Raw genomic sequence first — 26,105 nt, 5'->3', positions numbered from 1 at the left:
GACTCAGAGAGTAGAGGTGACTAGCCTTATTGTGATGATCCTTTTGCACTATCTACAAATATCATTATGTTGTACACCTGAAACTAATATAAAGTTATTTGCTAATTATACCTCAATAAAAGAAAAGGGAAAAAAAGGAAAGAGAGTGTTGACAGTTAAAGATTTCCACAGAGGATTCGGGAGTGTGTGAACTGGGCTGCAGCAGAACCTCCTGGGACCCTCAAGCCCACCCAACCCAGGGGGAGTTCGGGAGCTTAGCTGTCTGTGGGGCCCAATAGTACCAGGCTGGCCAAGGCCGGGGCACCTGCCCTCTCCCAGGACAAAGTCAGCTCTGTGGTGGCAGCTGCCAGCCAGCAAGCCCTGTGCACAATATACTGGTTGTTTCTTCCCTGTACATGCGAACGGAAGAACAGGAGCCACCTGGCACTTGAGGAAAAACTAATTAGAATCCTCATATTGCATTTTTTATCCTCACCTAAAAGATGTCCACAACTTGCTTTTTTCTCTTGGTGTGGTTTTTGAGATTTACTCATTGTAAATAAATCAAGTAATTAAGTTTTTCAAAATGCCTTTGTATGCACGTTTCACAATTTATTGAATGACATTTAGGTTGATTTGGTTTTGCTTTGTTTTGGTTTCTGCAATTACAAATAATGCTTAATAGCCCTGTGACTTTGGAAAGTTACTTTGAACCTCTCTGGGCTTCTGTTTACAGAAGCTAGGCTTATAGCTACTTATCTGTAAAATGGGGGTAGCAGTAGGTTTGTGATTAGGATTAAATGAATTCATAAATGTAAACAATGTGTCTCAATCAAGGGCAATTTTGTGCCCAGGGAAAATTTGGCAACGTCTGGAGACATTTTTGGTTGTCACAACTTGGGGAAGGAGGCTGCAGCTGTTACTGGAATCTGGGAGGTAGAGGCCAGGGATGCTGCTAAACATCCTACATTGCACAAGACAGCTCCCATGCACAAAGAATTATCCAGCGCAAAATGTCAGTATCACCAAAATTTGAGAAACCCTGGAATAGTGCATGGCGCAAAATAAGCACTCAGTGAATATTAGTTATTTTTCAAGAGTGGCAGTGAAAATTCTTTTTCTTATTTTCTATATACAAGCATGAGTCTCTCTCACAGAAACAATCACTGCCTACAAATACTCACGGAACACTTACCAAAATTGTTTTACTCAGCCATAAGGAGCACCTCAGTAAATTTTAAAATATAGCAATTGTGCAGAGTACTTTCTTACCAAGAAGCAATAATTGAGAATATAATTACAAAAAGAGAGCTTCTTCCTGCCCCACCCTTATTCTCTCATACCTACTAGAATTCCAAAGCCACCAGAATTTTATGTTTTGTTTGTTTGTTTGTTTTGCGGTACGCGGGCCTCTCACCGCTGCGGCCTCTCGCGTCGCGGAGCACCGGCTCCGGACGCGCAGGCTCAGTGGCCATGGCCCACGGGCCCAGCTGCTCCGCGGCATGTGGGATCTTCCCGGACCGTGGCACGAACCCGCCTCCCCTGCATCGGCAAGCGGACTCTCAACCACTGCGTCACCAGGGAAGCCCCGCCACCAGAATTTTAAAATTTAACAAGTAACTATTTTTTAAAAGGAGTAACATAGAGTGAAATATTAATTTATAAAGTAATATTAATAATAATATTATATATTAAAAGATATAGAGTACAACCAAAGCAAAACACAGGAAAAAAACCCACAACAATCTTATGAAATTTTATAAAATCCAGAAAATTTAAAACAAATGAGGTAAGCATTCACTCTAGAAAGAAAATAAATAATAAAATAAATACCAAGAGTAAGAGGAGGAAATTAATAAAAATTTAAAAAGAAATCAATGAAATAAGAAACAAAAATAGCCCCAATAAATAACTATTTTTTGAATGCCAGTAAAATAGACAAAACTCTGACAAATGCACCTTTAAGGGGGAAGAAGCTAGAAACAGAAATGAGCAATATTGGGAAAGAATATGACCTTAGATTTATAGAAGATTATAACTGTAAGAATTCTGTTTGGATAGAGTACTGTCTGTATGTATTTGATTTCACTGCCATGAAAACCACAATAAAGGGATGAAAAGAGGTAAATAAACCCATAAAAAAAAAGGGGGGAGAATTGAGAGGGGAAAACATCAATAAAAATTTGGAAGCTAGAAAGCAGATATTTGAATCATAATTGACTTAGACTCCAGATAATCAAAACAATAAGCCAGGAGTGAGGAAAGCTGAGAAACTTGATTAAAACCTCAAACTAGATTAAAACCCTGTACCACAACATGGACCATGTGATCCACCAGCAGCTGCAGATCAGCAAAGCCCCTTGGTTACACCAGCTCTCACGCCACAACCAGTGCACAGGTGATGGTGATATCTGCTTGCAGCAGCAGCAAAGTCTTGGTGTGTCCTGGATAACACTCTACAACCAGGGACTAGTTGACCCTGCAATGGCACCACCAGGAAAAAAGCTATGCCTCCCTGCCCTTCACCTGGTGGCCTAAGGTGACCCAGGCCCAGTATCTTCTGCTGTAGACACCCAGAAATAGCAGGTAAACCCAGTAAGCACCTCCTGCCCCCACAGACGGCACCAGCCAGTGCTGAGCAGGAGCCCAGCAGTACCAGAAGAACAAAGCTGACCAGAATGCATGGCAGGGCTCAGAAAACTAAACTGCCATTGGAACTAAAGTCTACAAAAGTAGACAGAACCCAAAGACAAACCTGGTGACTGTCTGATAGCATGGAAGATTGAATGGGACTGAGAGTTCCCTCACATAACAACCCAAATGGAAGGGTGCTATAGAAAATCACTTGTCATACCAAGAGGCAGGAAAACCACTATCCAAATGAGAAAAGATAATCAAGTGAGGCCAATACTGAGATGAATCAGATGTTGGAATTATCTGACAAGGATTTGAAAGCAGCTGGCATAAAAAAATGCTTCAACAATCCATCACAAATTGTCTGGAAACACATGAAAAAATAGAAAGTTTCAGCAAAAAGTTATTAAAAAAGAATCAAATGAAAATTGTAGAACTGAAAAATGCAACATCCAAAATTTAAAAACTCACTGAATAGACACAACAGTAGAGTGGAGATGACAGAAGATAGAATTAGTGAACTTGAAGACAATCTGAACAACAGAGACTAGACTGAAAAAATAATGAACAGAGACACAGGGACCTGTGGGTCTATATTAAAGGATCCATATAATCAAGTTTCCAGAGGAGAGGAGGAAGATGTGGGACCAAAAAGGCATTCAAAGAAACAATAGCTGAAAATTTCCCAAACTTTGTGAAAGACATAAACCTCCAGATTCAAGAATCAGAGAGAATCCAAAATATGAGAAACCCAAAGAAATCTACACCAAGACACATCATAATTATACTTCTGAAAACTAAAAACAGAGGAAAAAATCTTGAAAACAGCTAAAGTGAAATAATGTACTACCTACAAAGGAAGAGCAATTCAAATGACAGTGGATTTCTCCTCTGAAACCATGGGGGCCAGAAGGAAGTGGCACAAAATTTTTCAAGTGATGAATGAAAAACTGTCAGCTCTGAAGCATAAATTTGGTGATACTGTCCTTCAGAAAATAGGAGGAAATAAAGACATTCTCAGATAAAGAACATCTAACAGAATTTATTGTCAGCAGACCTATCCTTAAAGAATGGCTAAAAAGAGCTCTCCAGAAAGAAAGGAAATGATGACAGAAGAGAGCCCTCAGAAAGGAAAGAAGAACAATAAAGAACAATAAAATTAGTAAACAGAAGTAAGCACAATAGATTATCCTTCACCTCATGAGTTTCCTTTATTATATTTTATGGATGAAGCAAAAGTTATAGCACCACTGGGTGTTATAACTTTTAATATATCAACAGTTGCTTTAAATGTAAATAGTCTAAATACACCAATTAAAAGATAGAGCTTTGGGAAAAAAGACAGATATTTGGAAGAGTAGATTAAAAAATAATAACGCAACTATATGTTGTTTATAAGAAATTCACTTCAAACATGATGACAGAGGTAGGTTCAAAGAAAAAGGATGGAAAAAATAGTATCTCCAAGCCCAGACATTCTCTCATTGGAGTATTTTACCAAACATTCAAATAATTAATAACTGATTTTAATCTATTTCAGAAAATAGGAGAGGAAGGACACTTCCCAACTAATTTTATGAGCCTGTATTATTCTGATCCCAAAATCAGAAAAGATAGCACAAAAAAGAAAACTACAGACCAATATCCCTCATGAATTTAGATGCAAAAGTCCTCAAGAAAAATTTAGCAAATTAAATACAAGAACATATAAAAAGACGATACACCACAACTAAGTGGGATTTTTTTCCAGTTATAAAGGTTGGTTAAATATTCAAAAATCAAGGATGAAGGTCATATGATTATTCCAATTTATGCAGGAAAAACATTTGACTAAATTCAACTACCTAACCATTCATGATAAAAATTCTCTGGAACAAAAGGGGACTTAACCTCACAAAGAGCATCTACAAAACCAATAGCTAACATCATACTTAATGGCATGACCTTTCCTCTAAGACTGAGAAAACAAGGCAATGATGTCTGCTTTCACCACTCTTAATCAACATAATACAGAAATTTCTAAACACTGTGACAAGGCAAGAAAAGGCAAAAAAAAAAAAGTCATACAGATTGGAAAGAAAGAAATAAAACTGTCTCTACTTGCAGACAACATGATTGTCTATGTTGCAAAATTCCAAGGAATGTATAAAAATCATCTAGAATAAGTGAGTTCAGTAAGATGGCAGGATACAAAGTTACCATGCAAAAGTATTTCTATATACTGATGACACACAAGTGGAAGCCAAAATTAAAAATACCATTTAGAATTGCTCCAAAGAAATGAAATACTTAGGTATAAATCTAACAAAACATGCACAAGATCAGTATGGTAAAATTTATAAAATGCTGATGAAAGAAATCAGTGAAGACATAAATAATTGAAGATATATACCTTGTTCAACATTTGAAAGATTCAACACAGCAAAGATGCTAATTCTCCCCAAATTGATCTACAGATTTACCACAATCTCTATCAAGATCTTAACAAACTTTATTTTTATAGATACAGAAAGCCTTATTCAAAATTTTAGATGGAAAAGGAAAGGCCCTACAATAGCCAAAACAAATTTTAAAAAGAAAAGTAGGAGTAATGATTCTTTGAGATGTTAAGCTTTTACTATTAGCTACAGTAATGAAAACCATATGATACTGGCAGAGGGATAGTCATATAGATTAATTGAACAGATAGAAAATGAAGAAATAGACCTACACAAATATGTTCATTTATTTTTAAACAAAGGAACAAAGCATTTCAAAGAGAGAGAGATAAGCCTTTCAGTAAATGGTGCTGAAGCAAGTAGGTACCCACAGCAAAAACAAAAAACCTTGAACTAATCCTCCAATTTTATACAAATTTTAACTCAAAATGGACCATGGACCACGAAAAATGTAAACCTTCTAGGAAAAAAAATAGGAGAAAATATTCAAGACCTAGATTAGGCAAAGAGTTCTTACCTGAAAGCATGATCCATAAAAGGAAAATCTGATTAATTGGACCTCATAAAATTTAAAACTTTTGTTGAGAAATTGACCCTATTAATGAATATGAAAAGACACATTACAGACTGGAAGAAAATATCTGCAAATCACATATTTAACAAAGGACTTGTATCTAGAATATACAAAGAACTCCTCAAACCCAACATTAAAAAGACAATCCAATTTTTAAAATAGGCAAAAGAAATGTGTAGACATTTTATCAAAGATAAAGATATATGAGATATACAGTTGGAAAATAAGCACATGAAAAGATGTTCAACATCATTAGAAAAGTGCCAAATAAAACTATAATGAGGGCTTCCCTGGTGGCGCAGTGGTTGAGAGTCCGCCTGCCGATGCAGGGGACGCGGGCTCGTGCCCCGGTCCGGGAAGATCCCACATGCCGCGGAGCGGCTGGGCCCATGAGCCATGGCCGCTGAGCCTGCGCGTCCGGAGCCTGTGCTCCGCAACAGGAGAGGCCACAACAGTGAGAGGCCCACGTACCGCAAAAAAAAAAACCCAAAACCCCCAAAAAACTATAATGAGACATCACTACATACCATTCAGAATGACAGAAATAAAAATAGTAATAACACAAATGATGGTGAGGATGTGGAGAAACTGGGTGCATCATACATTACTGGTGGGAATGTAAAATAATACAGTGTGATCTAATTTTTAAAAATGCTGTCTTGACCCAGTTTTGAGTCCCTGGCTAGAGGTTGGTCGGTTCTCCTTCTTGAGCAACCAATTAAGCCCATACTCCCAACTATTGAGTTTACTGGGCTTTCATTCATACTATTAGACACTATACACCTGCCCTAATCACCCCAAGGCCAGGTACCATACAACCAAGGACAGACCCTATGCCCCAGGGCTGACTGAAATTACTCAAATTATCCAGTGCTAAACCTGCTTACCTTGCCTGAGCCATTTCTTCCTGCAGAAACCACAATAAATATGCTTGCCCACAATTCCCCCATCCCTCTGCCTCCTAACTGACCCTGGTGCTTCCTTGTGTGGCCCTGTGTGAAGTGCTCTGTTCTCTCCTATTGAACTTTGATTAACCATTTTTTCTCTCTTGACCTGTGTCTGGCCTCACCATATCCCACTCAAGGTAATATGATTAAAACATACAGGCACTCTGGAAAATAGTTTGGCAGTTTCTATTAAACTAAAAATGAAGAGCAATTAGTCTCTTGGGCTTTTAGCATAGAGAAATGAAAACTTGTTTTTATGCAGAAACTTCCACATGAATGTTCTAGCAGCTTTATTCATAATAGCACCAAAATAGAAATGACCCTAATGTCTTTCAACTGATGAATGTTTAAAGAAACTATGGCACATCCATACCATGGAATGCTATTCAGCAATAAAAAGGATGGAACTATTGATAACATGCAACATCTCAGATGAACATAATGGAAATTATACTGCACTAATCTCAAGAGGATACATACTGCATAATTCTATTTATATAACATTTGTAAAAGAACATAATTATAGAGATTAGTGGCTAACCAGGCCAGGGCTGGCTGTGGAGGGGAGGATGTGACTGTAAAGGGGAGCACAACGGAGACTTGAAGTGATGGTACAGTTAAGTATCTTGATTACAGTGTTGGTTCCCTGAAGCTACACATGTGACAAAGTTGCATACAGCTACACATGCACACGCACGCATGCACACATATGCGCACGAGTGCATGTATTAACCGGTGAAATCTGAATAAACTCAATGGTTTGTGCCTAATGTCAGTTTTCTGGTTTGATATTGTTCTGTAGTTTTGCAGGATGTAAATATCAGGGGTGGTTGGGTGAAGGGTGCATGGGACCCCCTGCACATTTCTTTGCAACTTCATGTGAATCTATAATTATTTCAAAATGAAAAGTTTTTTTTAAGGGGAAGGGGACTCCTGTGAAGGAAAAAAAAAAAACTTCAAAATCTTCAAAGGTCTCAGAAATTGGCATCAGCTACAGCTGCACCTGAAATTTATACTTTTTTTTAAGTGTAGGGGAGGATAAAATCAAGAAGGATGGGAGAAAGCACTTTGAGAGGAAATTAGACCTCAGATTCCCTCCCTCCCTCTGCTTAGCCAGGTGTCTGCCCCTCCCTACTCGGAGGGTTTGTTTTCTGTTGAGAGTAAAGCAGAGGGTTTTCTAGATATTTATTCCTACTCAACTCTAAGAACGCTGGCAAGTAAAGGGAGGGTGGGAAATTTCATCTTTGTGCTGGAAAAAGAGTTATCCTGCAGTCCTGGTACAACTTCTCTCTTTGGCCTCCTATATATCCATGTGCACCCTTCTTCCCATACACAGAGCACTCTCCCCAAGGGGGCAACATAGAGGCCAGTGTAGCTCAGAGTAGCCAGCAGGTCCCAATGTGGCTTCTTGTGGTCCAGTAACCTGGGAACTAAAAGACGACTGCCTCCAACACACAGACCATATAACTGTCGGTAGGAATAGGACAATTGTAGCAAACAAACAAACACAATCTAATTCAGAAAGTGGGAGGATGGTAGACATACAGCAGTCACTGGTTCTTGCCCACTTGGTTTTCTAGGAACACCACAGTCTCCCTTCTCTGGAAGTAGTGTTATTGATCAGCCCACCTAGCAGTCTTTTGTCCACTGGCTTCTAAAGCTTTGTCCCTGCCTTCTGGCAGTTATATTTTCTTTCATGGTCACATAAGACTTGGGAATTAAAGCATCTGCTTCCTGCTGGTGCATGTGTGGGAGATTGGGCACTTCTTTGGGGGTTAAAAAATTATAGAACTGTAGGTGGTCTCTTTGACATTTCCCTAAAAAACCTAGGAGGCTTCCAGTCTACTCTCATCCTATTAGTTCCATGTGACAGTACCCATAGCCAAAGGTATGCCTGGACATAGTTTTTAAATTTTAAGGCTTGCATCATCTGCCTTTGTGGTCTGCTCATTACCCAATTTCATGGCTTAATGAGTCTGAGGCCATTTTTAAATTAATCAACTTAGTTTGTAAAGCAACACTCTCTATCTACTTTCTGCCAGTAAGCTTTTGGTTTCTGAATGGCAGGGCATCAATCTTATCTCCTGCCAAATATTACCATGATTTTGGAGGAATTCAACCTAGAACTGGTGTGGTGTCTGCTCCATGAAATGTGCAGAAACCAGGCATCTTTCAGCTCCCTTTCTTATTCTGATATCATGGGCCTCATTCTCGTGGTCCAAGACAGCAGCTCCACATTCTAGGCAGCAGGAAAGAAGAAGGACTAAGGGGAAGGTTGCAGCAATGGATGGGGTCTTCTTTGGGGACAGGAAGAATAGGTGCCATTTGTTGGAAGAAGCATAAATGGGGATATTTGGTAGTCACAGGGGTGGATGGTGGCAGAGATATTTATCTGCTCAAAAAAATTCATTTTTTCCTTCCATTGTTGCTGAGAAGCAGCTGCTCAGATGGAACTAAGTTATTTCCAAGCTTGTGAAAACCTTTCCCAAGTCTTCTTCACATTTGGTGGAGATATGTGACTAGTTCTTGCCAATTGAGTGTGAGGAGAAGTGCTGTGAGTGACTTGAGGTTGAGCTAGTTAAGAAGCATTTGTGCTTTCTCTGCATCTCTCCTCTCTTTACCAGTGGATACAGAGGTCTCCAAACCAAGGGCAGAAGTTCTTGACAGTTTTTATGATATGAGCCTCTTGGCAGACGCCCTGTTCATAATAATGTTTTTTAAAATGATAAAATAAGGGGGGGAGGGATAAATTGGGAGTTTGGGATTGACATATACACACTATTATATATAAAAGATAACTAATAAGAACCTACTGTATAGCACTATTCAGTGCTCTGTAATGACCTATATGGGAATGGAGTCTAGAAAAGAGTGGGTATATGTATATGCATAACTGAATCACTTTTCTGTACAGCAGAAACTAACACAACATTGTAAATCAACTATACCCCAATAAAAAAATTAATTAAAAAAAGCATTAAATAAAATACTGGGTTGGCCAAAAATTTCCTTTGGTTTTTAAGTAAAAATAAAAGACGCATTTTTCATTTTCACCAAGAATTTTATTGAACAATATATTCACCATTTTGTTCCACTACCTTCTGCCAGTTTTCAGGCAACTTCATAATTCCATCTTCCCAAAACTTTTTATCTTTTTAAGCAAAGTACTGTTCCAGGTGCCTTTTACAGTCTTCCAGGGGATTGAAAGTTTTTCCATTAAGAGAATTTTGTAAAGACTGAAATAAATGGAAAGCCAAAGGTGCAATGTCTGGTGAACACAGCAGATGAATCAGAACTTCCCAGCCAAGCTGTAACAGTTTCTGCCCAGTCATCAGAGAAACATGCGGCCTTGTGTTATCCTGATGGAAGATTACGCGTTTTCTGTTGACTAATTCCAGACGCTTTTTGTCGAGTGCTGTTTTCAGTTGGTCTAACTGGGAGCAGTACATGTTGGAATTTAATCGTTTGGTTTTCTGGAAGGAGCTCATAATAGAGGACTCCTTTCTAATCCCAGCACATATAAAACATCACCTTCTTTGAATGAAGACTGGCCTTTGGTGTGGTTGGTGGTTGTTCATTTCGCTTGACCCATGATCTCTTCCATTCTGTATTATTGTACAGTTCCACTTTTCATCAGCCGTCACAATTTGTTTCAAAAATGGAAAGTTTTCATTACGTTTAAGTAGAGAATCATATACAGAAATACAGTCAAGAAGGATTTTTTCACTTAACTTATGTTGAACCCAAACATCAAAGCGATGAACATAACCAAGCTGGTGCAAATGATTTTCAGTGCTTGATTTGGATATTTTGAGCATGTCGGCTATCTCCCAGGTGGTAAAACGTTGATTGTTCTCAATTAATGACTCAATTTGATCGTTATCAACTTCAACTGATCTACCTGACTGTGGAGCATCGTCCAGTGAGAAATCTGCAGCACGAAACTTCGCAAACCACTTTTGACACGTTCGATCAGTCACAGCACCTTCTCCATACAATGCACAAATCTTTTTTTGCATTTCAGTTACATTTATACCTTTCTTGAAATAATAAGGCATAATATGACAAAAATGTTGCTTTTTTTCTTCCATCTTCAATATTAAAATGGCTACACAAAAATTCACCAATTTTGAGAAGCTTTTTTTAAATGCATTCTGATATGACAACTGTCACATACAACCTAACAAAATTGTTTCGAATGAAGTTAAAGACAACTAATAGCTACCAGAGGCACCTTAAGGAAAAAAACAGATGAACTTTTAGCCAACCCAATACAGAGGATTACAAAGGAAACCAGTTATATTGAAATACAGTTACCAAAATATTTTAAGTGTTATGACATAATAGTATTTATGCATTTAAATAGCATGTTAAATGCATGTTCTACTGGTGGGTCTAATATCTACCACATTTTCAAAGTCGTAAATGAGTGAAAATGATATTTCTAGATATACCTAACATTTTCTTTTAGGATGATGAAACTGTTTTAGAAATAGAGAGGTATGGTTGCACAACATTGTGAATGTAGTAAATATTACTGAATTGTGCACTTTAAAATGGTTAATTTTAAGTTATGTAAATTTTACCTCAATTAAAAAAAGAAAAAATGAAATTGGGGGAAATGATCTCTATTGTACAACTGTGAGAGGATATGAAAATATCAGGCTGAGGTTTGTCATTGGTTATAGTCACATCCTACTGTGGTTTGTTATTTAGACTCAAAATGGCAGGAAAAGCTAAACTTGACCCATCTGGGTTTGCTGCACCCCTCCCTGATTTCTATCCACAGATCTCTTGGGGGTACATGGACCCCAGAATAAGAACCCCTGTCCTAGGGGATGACAGAGCCGTAAGAGGAAAGGCCCCTGAGTCACTAGTAGGAAGAAAAATCACCTGCTGAATGGTTACATGAGCAAGAAATTTTGTATCTTTATTAGAGAAGCTAGTATTATCCTGAGCCAATACACTCCTATTTCTGCTTAAATTACTTCAAGTCAGGTTTCCAACACCCTATATCCCATAATAAGCAGCAAAGTAACAAAATATTTTTTGTCCAGGGCAGTATCAATGATTAATCTGCCTGTAGGCCTTAAATCAAACAACCCTAAAGGCTGCCTTACATTTGGACTTCAGTGATGGGAGTCAGTAAATATCCTTATTCGGTAAGCATGTTTGAGAATGTTTTGGTTTGTTTATTTTATTTTGTTATTTAAGGCCAAAGCCTTGTAAACAATTCAAATCTTTGAGGAGTGTGGCTGGAGTCGGGCCAGGGATGAGACCTCCACTTTCTTATTCATGCCTTTCTGTAATTTAGTCTTTTTTTTTTAAACCATGACCACAAATTATTTTTATCACAATGAATAAGGTGGTTTAATCTTAGGGAAAAAAACTATATATGGGCAAACCTCAGAGATATTGTGTGTTCAGTTCCAAACCACTGCACTAAAGCAAATATCACATTAAAGTGAGTCACACAAATTTTTTGGTTTCCCAGTGCATATAAAAGTTATGTTTACACGGTAGTGTATTTAGTGTGCAATAGCATTATGTCTAAAAAAATGTACATACCTTAATTAAGAAATACCTTACTGCTGGGACTTCCCTGGTGGTCCAGCGGTTAAGACTTCACCTTCCAATGAAGAGGGTGTGGGTTCAATCCCTGGTCGGGGAGCTAAGATCCCACATGCCTCGCAGCCAAAAAACCAAAACATAAAACAGAAGCAATATTGTAACAAATTCAATGAAGACTTTAAAAAAATTTTTTTTAAAAAGAAATGCCTTACTGCTAAAAATTGCTAACCATCTGAGCCTTCAGCAAGTCATAATCTTCTTTTTCTAAAAAAATAATTAATTTATTTTTGGCTGCATTGGGTCTTTTTTGTGGCTTCTCATTGCAGTGGCTTCTATTGTTGCAGAGCATGGGCTCTAGGCGCACGGGCTTCAGTAGTTGTGGCTTGCGGGCTCTAGAGTGCAGGCTCAGTAGTTGTGGCGCACGGGCTTAGTTGCTCTGAGGCATGTGGGATCTTCCCGGACCAGGGCTGGAACCCATGTCCCCTGCATTGGCAGGTGGGTTCTCAACCACTATGCCACCAAGGAAAGCCCAAGTCATAATCTTCTTGTTGGTGGAGGGTCTTGTCTTGATGTTTATGGCTGCTGACTGATCAGGGTGGTGATCGCTGAAGGCTAGGAATGGCTGTGGCAATTTCTTAAAATAAGACAATAATGAAGTTTGCCATATTGATTGACTTCCTTTCATGAACCATTTCTCTGTAGCATGCAATGCCATTTGATAGTGTTTTGCCCAAAGAAGAGCTTCTCTCAAAATTGGAGTCAATCCTCTCAAATACTCTTGCTGCCTTATCAACTAAGTTTATGTAATATTCTAAATCCTTTGTTGTCATTTCAAGAATCTTCACCAGATGTAGATTCCATCTAAAGAAGCCAGTTTCTTTGCTCATCCATAAGAGACAACTCCTCATCCATTAAGTTTTATAATGAGATTGCAGCAATTCAGTCACATCTTCAGGCTCTTCTTCTAATTCAAGTTCTCTTGCTATTTCCATAACATCTGCAGTTACTTCCTCCACTAAAGTCTTGAACCCCCTTAAAGTCTTCCGTGAGTGTTGGAATCAACTTTGTTCAAACTCCCATTAATACTGATATGTTGACATCTTCTCATGAGTCATGAATGGCATCTAGAATGGTGAAACTTTTCCAGAAGGTTTTTGATTGACTTTGCCTTGATCAGACGAATCACTATCTATGGCAGTTATAGCTTTATAAAATCTGTTTCTTAAATAAGAAGACTAGAAAGTCAAAATTACTTCTTGATCCATGGGCTTCAGAATAGATGTTGTGTTAGCAGGCATGAAAACACTAATGTTGTACATCTCCATCAGAGCTCTTGGGTGACCAGGTGCTCATTGTCAATGAGCAGCAGTATTTTGAAAGGACTCTTTTTTTCTGAGCAGTAGGTCTCAACAGTAGTTTTTTTCGGTAAACTGTGATTCAAACAGGTGTGCTGTCATCCAGGCTTTGTTGTTCCATTTATATAGCACAGGCAGAGTAGATTGAGCATAATTCTTAAGGGCCCTAGGATTTTTGGAATGGTAAATGAGCATTGACTTCAAGTCACCAGCTACATTAACCCCTAATGAGACAGTCTGCCTGTCTTTTGAAGCTTTGAAGCCAGGCTTTGACTTCTCCTCTCTAACTATGAATGTCCTAGATGACATCTTCTTCCAATATAATGCTGTTTTGTCTACATTGAAAATCTGTTTAGTGTAGCCACCTTCATTCATTATTTTAACTAAATCTTCTGGACAACTTGCTGCAGCTCCTACATCAGCACTTGTTGCTTCACCTTGTACTTTTATGTTATGGAGACGGCTTCTTTCCTTAAACCTTGTAAACCATCCTCTGCTAGCTTCAAACTTTTCTTCTGCAGCTTCATCACCTCTTTCAGTCTTCATAGAATTGAAGAGAGTTAGGACCTTGCTCTGGATTAGGCTTTGGCTTAAGGGAATGTTGTGGCTGGTTTGATCTTCTATCCAGACCATTAAAATGTTCTTCATATCAGCAATAGGGCCGTTTCACTTTCTGGTCGTTCATCAGTTCACTGAAGTAGCACATTTAATTTCCTTTAAGAACTTTTCCTTTGCATTCACAGCTTGGCTAACTGTTTGGCATAAGAGGTCTAGCCTTCAGCCTATCTCAGCTTTTGACATGCCTTCCTCACTAAGCTTAATCATCTCTAGCTTTTGATTTAAAGTGAGAGATGTGTGACACTTCCTTTCATTTGAACACTTAGAGGCCATTGTAGGGTTATTAACTGGCCTAATTTCAATATTGTTGTGTTTCAGGAATTAGGGAGGACTGAAGAGAGGTATAAAGACAGAGGAAAGGCTGGTCAGTGGAGCAGTCAAAACACACACAACACTTATTAAATTTGTTGTCTTACGTGGGCCCAGTTCGTGGTGCTTCAAAACAATTACAAGAGTAACGTCAAAGATCATTGATCACAGATCACCGTAACAAATATAGTAACAATGAAAAAGTTTGAAATACTGTGAGAATTATAAAGCATGACATAGAGACATGAAGTGAGCAAATGCTGATGGAAACTGATGCCAATAGACTTGCTTAATGCAGGGTTCCCACAAACTTTCCATTTGTAAAAAATGCACTATCTGTGAAGCACAATAAACTGAAGTACAATAAAATGAGGTATGCATTTGCAGCTAGAGCTGTTAGAATCTAAGCCTGTAGATGCTAGTGGCCATCTTTCCTGCCTGGTTGCACAGCCCTTGTGAAGCCAGTGGGGAGGAAAGCTGAGTGGAGGGTGGAAGAGTGAGATTGGATTGATTCTTTTTTTTTTTTTTTTGCGGTACGCGGGCCTCTCACTGCTGTGGCCTCTCCCGCCGCGGAGCACAGCCTCTGGACGCCCAGGCCCAGCGGCCATGGCTCATGGGCCCAGCTGCTCCATGGCATGTGGGATCTTCCTGGACCGGGGCACGAACCCGTGTCCCCTGCATCGGCAGGCAGACTCCCAACCACTGTGCCACTAGGGAAGCCCCTGGATTGATTCTTGTTGATATTTTAAGATGTCTGAACTTTTCCGTTATGTGATACCTGAATACATAAATGACCTCTTCCTTCATCAAGCCTATTTGAGTTTGGGTTTTATAACTTACACAGGGAAGTCTTGCCTAATATGAGGGGCACTTTGATCTGGATCTGGAAAGGCATTTGGTGGGGTTCTCTTCAGATATTCAGAAAGAAGAGGATGTGCACAGGCAGGGCCACCATTGGTTCCTTCTCTGTGGTAGCTAGTCTACTGAGATGGCCCCAAATAAGTCTCTCCTTCCCTTTATGTGCATGCAGCTCCTGCACTGCTTATGTCCTCTTCTCTTAAATCTGGACTGGGCTTGTGACTGTTTTGACCAATAGAATACAGAGAAAGTGACATTCTTCAAAGGGTCTTCCACTTCCTCTCTCTTGGAGCCCTGGGTTGCCATGAAAGATGTTCAGGATAACCTGCTAGAGAAAAGCCACAAAGAAAAGTGGGAGGGTAAAACACTACAAAGGGAGGGCTTGCTGGGGACATGGAGGTGCCAGAATCCAACCCCAGCCACCATCTCAGTAGAGGCATGAGAGACCCCAAGTGAGACCTGGAGCACTAGAATAATGAGATGTAATAAACTCGTGGTTCTATGCAAGTTTTCTTGTTATGCAACTGGACTTTCCTGCCCCCATACACATGGTATCAATCACAAAAAGTAGCTCCTTCTGGGCAGATGAATTACAAAAATTCACCCCTCTCTCCAGGCTGGAGCACAGGTTGCCAGGGCACAGCATTCACATGGGGGGCAGAGAGTGCCACTGGCTCCTCCCTCAGTCTGGTGAGACTTTGTAGAGCACAGGGACTGCACAACCCCAGTATTCAGAAGCCTGGGGTTGGAGGCTGTGGAGGGATGCCCACAGGCAGCCAGTCAGTCTGCACTTGTTCTTAGCAACCTGCTACCCCTCCTGGGCTTTCATGTTACCCTGCTGTTGTCTAGTGTCCTCTGACACTAGAGCACTGGACCGTCGATGCTGAAAACTCAGCCTTCGTGCACTGGTGCTGAATTGAATCTTGGAGTTTTGGGTGAAGAGGAAAAGAATAGTTTTATTGCTTTGCCAGGCAAAGGGGGGACACAGCAGGGTTGTGCCCCTGAAAAACTGTGTGTCCCAACCTGGAAGGATTTGGTGAGGAGTTTTATAGCAATGGTTCAAGGGCAGGGTTGCTGATAAGATTAGGGTGTGTGCAGGGCATTCACTCCTTTAATCTGGTCTCTGGTAATCTCTTGATGAGCTTCTCTGGTTCCTTTAATCTGGCCTCAAGTGGTCTTCTCTGGAATGAATAATGCTGACATCTTCTATTTGTTGGGGGTTTTAGTTCTGTAAAGAGCTCAAAGATAGTTATGTGTATCCCTTGAGGTAGTACCAGGACCCTGCCCCAAGGCTGCACTATTATTTCTTGGCTGCTCCTCCTTTGTCTCTGCAACCCCTCCCTTCCCTGATTAGCAACCGTTTGAAAAGCTTCTGTGCCCAGGAGTCCTACGGTCTCAATCTTTTCCTTGCCCTTCTAGCTCTCCTCTGCCCCAAAAGCAGTCAACCATTTCCCATATCCTCTAGCCCAGTATAGCAAGAGAGGGTGTCTCATTTTGTTGCTATTGTTAGTTCCTGGAACCCGTTTCACTCTCATTTCTTCAGAGTTGATTTTCCAGGAAAGAGCCAGGAGCCCATCCTAGTTTGCCATGTAGGTGAGTGGACAGCTATTCCTTTTTCCTCAGGCCATGCTTGTCCTCATGCACCTCTAATGAGTTTTAACAGTCTGTTGAGTGTTTCTCTTGTCCCTAGGCTGTGAGCTTACTGAGGGCAGGCCGGGGCCTGATTCATCTCTTTGCCTTGGTCCCAGCACAGGGCCTTGACCACCAGTCAACTAATGTGCACTCATGCAAGCATCATCAATCCTTTCTCTGCTCATTTTCAATCTCCACCTGAATAGAACATCTTGCTCTTTGAACACAGCTGCGGACAGTTACTCCGGGCTAGGATCCCACCAGAATTGTCCCTGAATTTACTGGACTGAATGACCATTAATGGACCGAAACGTGCCATTAATTAGTTTTTTCTTCATATCTGAGGCAGGATGAATCAAGCCACTGTTCACGACTGCATGTCTTGTCTTTAGGCAGCTCAGGATACTGGCTAAGGGTCAAAAGTCTGAGAGCTTGTCCCTGTTTCCATATAATTGATAAGCGACACGAAAGGGAGGAAGATCAAGGAAATAGAGGGAAGAGAGGAACAAAAATGAACAGCGTGAGACAAAAAAAAAAGAGAAAGAAAGGAAAAAAAAAGAGCTAGTTGAAAAGCGTAGGAGCGTTAAGAAGATGAGAAAGTAGAACCGACAAGGCAGGAAACGAGCGAGGAGAGCGGGAAGAGGAGAGGGAGGTCTGACCCGGGAGCGCGCCCGGCCGGCTCACTGCTCCCCATCGCGGGGGTGGGTGAAGAGAGGGACGAGCGGAGAGCGACCTCCCCGGATGCTGAATGGTCGCGCCCGGCGGCGGCGGCCAATGGGCGGCCGGGATGTTGGAGCGGCAGCGTCGGTCGCGGCGCTCGCAGGCTTGGGGTGGGTGGGGGGAGGGGGAAGGGGTGGGACGGCGGCCGCCGCCATGATGCTTGTTTGCTTTCAATGAAAACGAGGGGGGCGCAGAGGAGGAGGAGGCGGCGGCGTCGGTGGCGGCGGCGGCGGCTGCGCGAAGGGGAAGGCAGCGGTGGGTGTAGCGAGGAGGGTGAGGCCGGAGGCCGAGAGGCCGGGAAGCCGTAGTGGCGGCCCATCGAGGCGGCTAAAGAGGGTGGCTGACGCGGTGGATCTCGGAGGGAGAACAAAGAGCGGCGGCTGAGGCGGCAGAGGAGCGGCGACGGCGGCGCTGCAGCAGCGGGCGGGACTGGTATGGTGGTTCCACAGGTCAGACCCCGCTGCACTCACAGGGAGGAGGCGGCGGCAGCGGCGGAGGAAGGCGGCGCACCCCAAGAGGTGAGCGAGACCAGCCCGAGGCCCGGCTGGGCGCTGCTCCCCACACTGCTGCCCACGGGCCCCTCTCGGTCGTGTCCCCGGGACCGTAGCGCGGGGGACTCGAGCAAGAGCACCTTGAGTTTTGCGTGCAGCGGGCCCGAAGACTGGAGGAGATGGTGGCTGTTGGGGGTCCCTAGACGCGCGGCTGTCGCCATCCAGTTGGTCCCCGGACCGCGCCCCCGCGCCGAGTCCGGGGCTGGGGGGTGTTGTTTGACGGCGGGGGCGGGGCCGCGCAGGGGGCGCCAGGGTTGGGGGATGCCCTGGCCGTCGACTCTGGCTCTGGTCACCCGGAGGAGGGGAGTTGGTGTCCGGGACTCTTGGCTGGGATGGGTGGCAACTTTGGAGAAGTGGCGGTGTGGGATTGCGCGGAGTGGAGTGTGGAACTTCGCAGTTACCGCAAAGCGGGAAACCAACTGTTTACCCCCTCCCCCAAATGTATTTAAAATTCAGTTTAACACAAAATTTTTGGGGGGTGGGGGGATGGGAATGACATGGTTAAAGAAACCCTTAGCACTAGATGAAGAGATTTATGTATTGCTGAGGACTCAGAGATAGTTCTTCTAATTACTTGAAGTTTTGTGTAATAACCTGAATCGTATCTTTTCTTTTTTTCTAAACACCAATCATTATTTTCTTTGGAAATTTTTTTTTTGACTTTGTCTCCTACAGCTTCTCCTAAGAGCCTGCTAATGAACACCTGTAACCTCTTCTTGAACTGTTACTGCAAATGACAACATTGTGAATGGTCATCTTGCTTGTCCTTTTTGGATTTGTTATTGTGTTAAGCTGACGTTTAAATAATCTCCTTTAACATGAGTTCCCATACTTACCTGTTTTCCAGGTGGATTGCCCCATTAGTGGTAGTGTGGAATCTTGCCTCTTGGTGTCTGGGGGTTTTAATTTTGGAGACGAAGAGAGTGAATATGAACAAGTGAAAAATAAAATGGCATATAATAGCACTTTGTGTTTTTCACAGTGCACTAGAATTTATCATCCCAAAACAGTTTTGTAGGCTTTAGGAGCTGTGTCCATGGATCAAAAGGTTTTGAAGACTTGTTTTATAATTGCTGTCAGAGCAATTATCGCAGTCTTTAGGATGTGATGACTTTTAGAATAAAAATTGCTTAATATTTTTAGACCAGTGATCTAGTCCAGTCAACTTGCTTTAAACAAAATATTTGAATAGCTGCTGTTGAGGAAACAGGCCTAGAAAAGTTAAAGTGACTTGCCCAAGATATTACAGTTAAGAGGGAAAGGACCAGGTTTTGTGTAAATGGGAGAGCACATGAGAGTGAGGTACTTGATGGAGATTAGTTTTTTTGGGAGGGCGGAGTGCATTTTAATGGCTGGAAGTTATTTGAGGTAGTTGAGTCTGGTCAGTTCTCAGTAGGTGAATAAGATACTTAATGAAATGGTCAAAAAACGAGGATGTGACAAAAGACAGAGTTTCCTGTGAGACTCAGAATATTTTGCATAGTTTCAGAAGTGTCTTGATCATTGGTAACGTAGATTGAGGAAACTCTTTTGAAAGCCTGTTTGATTTGTAGGTATTTTCAGGTTTCTTAAACCTTGGTGGCAAAGTAAAACTTTTCAGTCTCTTGAACAGATATGAGTTGGTTACAGAATTTGGTCCTGGCTACAAATAAAGGCATTTGCTTCTGTACTTATGGTTCATAAATAATGCATTTATTTTGGTTAATGCGTAGGCATTCCACCGCGTTCATATTAGCCTTTTTTATATTTAAAGCATAAATCTTTTTCATATCGTAGTGCAACAGAAAGGGATAATATATGTAAGGCATCCTGGAATAAATGGTCAAGGCTGCTCACAGCTGTAGCCTTTGGGCCATGAGAGGTGAGGGCCGTCTTCACACTTGTAACTTTCCCATATGGAAGGTATACTGGTTGGGAAACTGCTTTTAAAGTGTTTATTTGCATGTAAGATGGGGACTCATTTAGACTGCCTTAATCTTACCCTTCTCTGGGCTTTACCTCTCCCTCATCCATTTTTATTTTCTTGATAAGTTATGTGCAAGGAATAGTATATGCTGGACATAATGTTAGACCCTGGGAATTAAAAAGTGAGTAACACTCATTTGCTGTCTTCTTGCTGTAGTCTTAGTAGGTGTACAGAGTGCTGTGGGGAGAACAGGAGAGAACGATGAAATTTGTATAATGTGTGGGAGCAGTTTACAGAAAATAGCACGGAATAGGTGTTTGTCAAACTGGAGAGATGGGGTCATTTCAGACAAAAGGAACTGTGGGTGCACTGAGGTGCCAAGTGTTGGGGTAAGGCCAATATCGATGTGTTACTGAAACAGGGAGAGTGACTGGAGATGAGCCTGCAAAGGTGTGTCCATCCTAGATTTTGAAGAACCATACGTACTAAGCTAAAAGTGAGGTTTATATCTTTATTCTGTAGCAAAGGAGTGAGCCAAAATATTTTTCATAAGGGAACAAGGTGATTTAGAGATCATTTGGCCATCAGTGTGGAGAATTAAGTGGAGCCATACATATAAAAAAGTCACATTTGAGATACTATGGAGTTAGTGACTCTGAATCTATTTTAAACTTGGATATAGGATGTTTTGTGTCTGATCCATTTTATAGTGGGCTTGAGGGCTCGGTTCAATTGCTCTATAATACAGGGTAATTTAAAATCAAAATGTTTTGGAAAAAAGTTAAGAGCAATAAAAAAAATGAAACCCATATAACGGTACATGTGAAAGTTCAGACATTCAGAACTTGTCTTCTGAGTTAGGCTTAGGCAGACTGTAGAGCTTAAGCTGGAAAAATCAACTCTCTGCTCACCAGAAATGAGAGCCACCAAGCTTAACGGTTATGGCTATCCTAATGGTCTGTGAGGATATGAACTGTAAACATTTTGTGAAATTGGGGAGAGGGCAGAGTTTTCTCTCCTGTATATTATTGGAATTGAAATATTGAAAATTTCTTAAAACCTAAGAACTCCTCATACAGCTGTTAATTTATGTAGTCAGTTCTGCTGTAAAGCAACATGTAAGTTCCTAAAAATCACCATGATATGGAAAATTGTGCAGTAAAAACTACAGGCCTTTTGGGAAAAGTGGAACTAAGGCACAGCACTCAAAACTTTGTCAGTGACTTATTTTAATAAAAAGGAACTGGTGGGCTTCCCTGGTGGCGCAGTGGTTGACAGTCCGCCTGCCGATGCAGGGAACATGGGTTTGTGCCCTGGTCCGGGGAGATCCCACATGCTGCGGAGCGTCTAGGCCCGTGAGCCATGGCCGCTGAGCCTGCGCGTCCAGAGCCTGTGCTCCGAAACGGGAGAGGCCACAACAGTGAGAGGCCCGCGTACCGCAAAAAAAAAAAAAAAAAAAAAAAAGGAACCTGGTAACAATGATAGCATAGTTTTACACATGTTAAATGGTTATGGTATACATAAATACTACAATAAATGTGTCACTTTACCTTGAAAAAGACCTGGTTTGCTTGTGTTAATGGGCATCAGAAAGGTTGCTGCTTGTGAGTTACTGTACAGTGGTGGAAGGAGAGTTACCTGAAATCGAATGGAATGTTACAGTAACACCAGAGGTGGGTGGGTGTGGCTCAGCTCTTGTGCACACACACAGAGTGAACTGATGTAGCTGGTAGGTGTTTTAAGGTGTGTGTATTTTGTGTATTTCTATGCAGCTCAGTTCAGCTGGGGGCAGGTTTCTACCTTCATCTAGTTTTTTTCACAGAAAAAATCACACATAAGCAAATGGGAATTTTGTGTTAAGCTCAAATTTTCTAATATATCGGTTACGTTGGAACAGATTATTTTCAGAATAAGTGATACAGCAGAACTGATTATACTTGAACACAGCATTTTAAAATAGGGGTAAAACTCAGTTCCAAAAATACTGGAAACACCCATGTGTCAGGCACCATAATAGACTTGCTCCTCTAATAGGGCTTATGCTTTTTTATTCTAAATGGGTTTATAATGGTATGGAGAGAAAAACAGATGAACCAATAAAGTGCTCATCAAGTTATATAGTAATGAGGAATACACAAAGCATTTGGGGCATGCTGAAGAAGGAGCAACTAATTCTGCTTGGGAAGTTTGAGGGGGTCATCTCAGAGGTCTTTGGGCTGAGCTTTGAAGGTTGAATAGAGGTTTGTTAGACTGAGTAGGACCTTTTAGTGAGAAGAAAGAACATGTGCAAAGTCAAGTTACATACAACTTGGGCTGTGAAACATAGGATGCAAAGATGAAAGGGACAGGAGGAGTGGCCAGAAACAGTCTGAATAGTCTTAGGCTTTTTCTTAAAGTGTTGAGACTTTCGTCTGTATATAATAGGGATTCATTGAGAGTTTAGGTGGATAGGGGTGGGGAAATTGTGTGTGTGACATACTTTTTCAGGAGACATAGTAAAAATGTGAAGGCTGGATGAAGGAGGCGGGGCCAAGAAACTGGGGTCAGAGAGTTCATTTAAGCCCTGTGAGAGAAATATTCTAGAGTTGTTAAAGGCTTCTTGATGATTTATAAGGTCAGCATTTCATGAATTATTTTCTTTCTTAGTTTTTAGGGGAAAAAAAGACTAGTGGGTCAAAACTGATTGCGACTATATTAGAACCTCCCAAAATGATTGTATACATGAATTAGCAGCTGGAATAAATGTTGAATGCCTCAAAAGGCCAAAATTCCAACTAGATAAGGGTAGCTAGAATACTGTGATTGTAGGAGTGGGAAGAGCAAATAGATTATGGAAACTGGCAAAAGATAAGAAAGAAATGAAAAGATTTCTGTTGGTAGCCATCATTGCTGAAGGTGTAAACTAGACGGCTGTTGTTTGTCTCATACTAAGAGAACAGATTTAATATTGATGGCTCCCTCTCCTTTCCTTTTTGATCTTGGTGATGTTTCATCACACAAATCATGGTTTGACTTAATGTTAGTAGGCCCTCAGTTTTGCTGGCTAGATCATAAATCTAAATTGTCCTAATATGTTCTTTTGTTCCATACTTTATATTTGACTTAAAATATAGAAATTAAAAATTTTAAGCTAAGAAGTGTTTGTGTTTTAAATTGAAATTTGTGGATGACCTATACTTGGTGTATCTTTATAGTTCTATTTTGAGTTAATTTATTGAGTTGAATGAAATTGCTAGTTTTTGACCATTTTTGACCTTCAAAATTGGTAGTTTCCTGTGGTGTTGCAGTACACTCAGGCTTCTCTCTGACTGTATTTTATATTCACTTGTGTTATTAGGCACGGGCACATGATTAGAATTGCATTTTAACAGCAGTCTAGTAAACTCTTATGGGCTGTTGGTTATTGGCTGGGCCCTGCGGATGCAGATGGGTATGCCGGTCTTCTTTTAGAGCTTAGACTAACTACTACATCTGCTGTTTGACTCTGTTTTGGAGGAATATTTTATCATAATTTAAAATTTTTTTTTCGCAGAGGTCTTACTGATTGGAAATTTTAGTTAAACCAATATGGACTTAAATTTATTCTTATTCTACTTGAGAAAAGGATTTAAGGAATTGAGATTTTGGGAGGCAGGAGGAGGTGGCTACAGAAACCTTAAGTTCTTAGAAATATTACTAAGATTATTTGCCTTTTTCATTCTCTTCCTCTTATGAGTATACAGTGGAGTTTTCCAGAGAATGACAAAATGATATGTAATATCTGATCAGTTGAATTCAGAGCAGATAGGTGAATCCAGCTGCCTTCTAGCATGTCAGACCTTAAAGAGTTGCAAAAATATAAGACAGTGTCACTCTTCTCACAAAATTTTACTTTGTTTTTTTTTTTTTGCGGTACATGGGCCTCTCACTGTTGTGGCCTCTCCCATTGCGGAGCACAGGCTCCGGATGCGCAGGCTCAGCAGCCATGGCTCATGGGCCCAGCCGCTCCGCGGCATGTGGGATCTTCCCGGACCGGGGCACGAACCCGTCTCCCCTGCATCGGCAGGTGGACTCTCAACCACTGCGCCACCAGGGAAGCCCTACTTTGTTTTTGAAAGTAGTTACTTTTCATAAAAATGTTAACATGTGATAGGTTTATTATATTTAATGAGTAATACATATTTTAAAATTCCTTATTTCTAATTTCTAGTATGGTAAATATTGATAGATATAACCCACACAATTGAAAGGTCTTTGAGGTACTTGAGTATAAGGGTCCTGAGATGATAGCATTTGAGGTCTGCTGTGTTAAGTATTAGGCAGAGTTTGGGAGTAGAGAATACAGGTAAAGAGTAGTTTGGAAAGATGATACATCTGAGAAGGAAACTCAGGGACTCATGGTCTTAGCAACATAATATTTGGAGAATGAACACAAGATCTTGGTTTCATCAGTGACAGAATTCTAGACTTGTGTGAGGCATTGGAGTACAGCTTTGCAGCTAGATTGTCCCAGGTTCAAATCCTAGCTCTACTACTTACTAAGTGTGTGCAACCTTGGGCAAGTTATTTAAACTCAGAGTCTCAGTTTCCTCATCTAAAATAAAATGAGGATAGTGTCTACTTCATGGATCGCTATGAGAATTAAATCGAGGTAATTACCAGTAAATTATTGCATAGTGGTTGAAAGCATAGACTTTTGGATCAGACTTGGGTTAAAATCACAGTTGTGCCTGTAGGATCTCTGTGATCTCAGGTAAATGACTTATTTTGTGGACCGTTCTTTCTTTATGTATGGAGAATAATACAATAGTATTTACTCATAGGAGTCCTGAGGGTTAAATGAGGTAATGCATATGAAGGGCCTGCCAGTTGGTGAGTGCTCAAAACATGTTAGCTGTTATGTGCCTAGATTAGAGTATGGCAGATAGGCACTCCAACACAGTTTTGCCATTACCCCTACCTGTTTGAGGTTTGCTCTTATTTTGCCATAGCATGTCACTAAGATTATGTTTATACAGTTTTACCTTTAAGTTTGTCCCTTTGCTTCATATCCCAGCCTATCCTAGAATGAATATTCTCAGCCTTTGGTCACTTAGGTCCTTTCTGTCTGGTTTCTCTAGATTTTGCCTTCAAGATTAGAGGCCTATGTTAGTTTTTCTTACTCCTGGTAACATGGGCACTGCTTCTGTTAGCATACTTATCTCTTACACAATGTTTGCTTTTTTTACTGTCCCAGCTTATCCCCTTGAATTCTTATAAGTATTCACCAAACACTATTTGCCAGGTTCTGAAAATATAAAAATATTTAAAATGTAAGTGCAAAGACCCTATATATTAGAGTAGGTGAATGAGACATGTCAAAAAAAATTAAGGTGGGATTAAAGAATATAACATTAGAAATATCTTCAAGGTTCAGAATAGCTCAAAGCTGGGAATGATAAACTCCTGTGTTTGTGAGGGGTAGGGAAGAAGTCCTAAATTAGAGTGATGTTTGTAAAAAGGGTTGTAGTATGATTACATCGTCGTAAGATTTTTGTTTGCGCTCCCCAGTAGATTAAGATCCAAGATCATGTACGTATTTCCTATTTATTCTTTATTCCCAGAACCTGGCAGAGTGCTTGGCACATAGAGGCAGAAGGTGCTTAGTATATATTGGTTGAATGAATGATTCTGTAAAGAAAGCTCCCTTAAGGAAGCATGGTTTGGATGTATTGAATTGGTTTTTTTGGATTTTTCTTTGAAAACCTGATTTTGAGTCATGAAGGAATGTTTAGACCAGTTTATTAGTACAACGTGCTAGGTCTTACACAAGACACTGGGAGATACAAACTGGGGTGATAGATGCTGTAGTAAATGTATGGTGTGCAGAGGAAAGAGTAGTGAATTTTTGCCTTTGTTGGGAAGGGCTTACAGGGACTCTGACATCTAACCTGAGTTGCCGTGAAGTGGGTGAGTAGGAGTTTAGGGTGAAGGTTCCCTTTGGTGAAGGGATTAGCATGTGTTATTGAAAGACTATGCCTTAGAAGTAGGTTTG

General features: G+C 40.8%; 1 protein-coding gene across 5 annotated transcripts in view; it reads left to right on the top strand.

Annotated features, from left to right (window-relative positions):
- Nucleotides 1–17,816: 17,816 nt before the first annotated feature.
- CNOT6 (CCR4-NOT transcription complex subunit 6) overlaps nucleotides 17,817–26,105 on the top strand; it is a 66,893-nt gene continuing 58,604 nt past the window's right edge. For all 5 annotated transcript variants that reach the window (XR_003792753.1, XM_029217581.1, XM_029217580.1 and 2 more), the window contains exon 1: nucleotides 17,817–18,153. The gene's annotated coding sequence lies outside the window, so the exon portion shown is untranslated. The remainder of the gene's footprint in view (nucleotides 18,154–26,105) is intronic.

This window comes from Monodon monoceros, unplaced genomic scaffold (assembly GCF_005190385.1).
Source record: "Monodon monoceros isolate NGI ecotype Baffin Bay Population unplaced genomic scaffold, NGI_Narwhal_1 Super_Scaffold_12, whole genome shotgun sequence".
Taxonomy (NCBI): Eukaryota; Metazoa; Chordata; class Mammalia; order Artiodactyla; family Monodontidae; genus Monodon; species Monodon monoceros.
Note: the sequence above shows the minus strand (reverse complement) of the source record. Positions and strands in the feature narration are given on the sequence as shown.